Below are 1,965 nucleotides of genomic sequence, written 5' to 3'. Positions count from 1 at the left end.
ACAGGGAAGTGACCTTAGTGATAGACAGGGAAGTGACCTTAGTGATAGACAGGGAAGTGACCTTAGTGATAGACAGGGAAGTGACCTTAGTGATAGACAGGGAAGTGACCTTAGTGATAGACAGGGAAGTGACCTTAGTGATAGACAGGGAAGTGACCTTAGTGATAGACAGGGAAGTGACCTTAGTGATAGACAGGGAAGTGACCTTAGTGATAGACAGGGAAGTGACCTTAGTGATAGACAGGGAAGTGACCTTAGTGATAGACAGGGAAGTGACCTTAGTGATAGACAGGGAAGTGACCTTAGTGATAGACAGGGATCAGTACCTGGAAAGAAGCTCATTCTAACCTTGACTTGTCTTCAGCTACATGGAAAGCTCTGGGGCTGGCACCCTACTTCCAAACGCACTACTTCTGACCAAAAGAACTGCACTATAAAGGGAATAGGGTGCCATTTTGGGATACACACCTATGAGCGACACTCTTCTAAATAAATGTCACATTTCATTACCGCGTTTTGTGAAATTAAGGAAATTCTGCTGACGTAGGTTCGCATGTCCTGTGTGATTTTGTCACACGCTGTAAATGTTTGCATGTCAAGATAAGCAATCACACACACATGGGTTTACACACACACACACACACACACACACACACACACACACACACACACACACACACACACACACACACACACACACACACACACACACACACACACACACACACACACACACACACACACACTTAGAAATGATCAGTCACGTGTTATCCTCTATTACAGTGATTGAAAAAACGTTGCCAGTTAGAATTGTTTTTAATATCGAAATAACATTAATAAACGCTTTGAAAAAAAAAATTTTTTTACAGTGTTTATGAAAAATGTGAGAGATCCTTACTGAAAAATATGAAAAGTATGGATTCGATTTTGACATGATGTCTTCGCTATGCGTAAAACATAACATCTACTTTCCAAACATTTCCAAATTAGAGTGTTTACAAATACTTTGTAGTCCTGAGTGACTGTCTGACCTTCCAAAATATTTCCTGCTAAATTAATTAAACAATTAAACAACACCTCTTTAGAAACATTTTGTCATAGCCGTTGTCGGAATGAGACCAAGGTGCAGCGTGGTGGGCTCAGTCGGTAGAGCATGGCGCTTGCAACGCCAAGCGTCGTGGGTTCGATTCCCGCTGGGGCCACCAATATGTAAAAGTAGTGGCCACAGCCGACTTGTAAGTCGCTTTGGACAAAAGCGTCTGCTAAATGGGATATATTATTATTATTATATATTATTATCTTATTTGTTAAAGTGTCGCCAAACAAAACAAGAAATAAATAAAACGACCGTGACGCTTACGTTGGGCTATAGTGCAAAGACAACTTACCACAATGGCGGGAGGGAAAAAGGGCTGCCTACATATGGTTCCCAATCAGAGACAACGATAGACCTCTGATTGGGAACCATGCCCGGCCAAAACATAGAAACACAAAAACATAGAAATCAGAACATAGAATGCCCACCCAAATCACACCTTGACCAACCCAAATAGAGACATAAAAAGGCTCTCTAAGGTCAGGGCGTGACACATTTGGAGTCACGAATGGTTTCTGATGCAGACACATAGGCCTGATGGTGGGGTTCATCAATTCTTCATGAACCTTTAAAAGATATGTTCAGTTTCAACTCATCTTCCACAGGTATGTAGATAAGAGGTAAGAATGAGACATTTTAGTTAACGATGTCACCTAGTCTAAAATAGATTATAGTTACTGATGTCTCCCAGTCTGAATGAGATTATAGTTACTGATGTCTCCCAGTCTGAATGAGATTATAGTTACTGACGTCTCCCAGTCTGAATGAGATTATAGTTACTGATGTCTCCCAGTCTGAATGAGATTATAGTTACTGATGTCTCCCAGTCTGAATGAGATTATAGTTACTGATGTCTCCCAGTCGGAATG

The sequence above is a fragment of the Oncorhynchus masou genome, chromosome 13 (genome assembly GCF_036934945.1).
Source record: "Oncorhynchus masou masou isolate Uvic2021 chromosome 13, UVic_Omas_1.1, whole genome shotgun sequence".
In the NCBI taxonomy this organism is placed as follows: Eukaryota; Metazoa; Chordata; class Actinopteri; order Salmoniformes; family Salmonidae; genus Oncorhynchus; species Oncorhynchus masou.
This window is presented reverse-complemented; position numbering follows the sequence as displayed.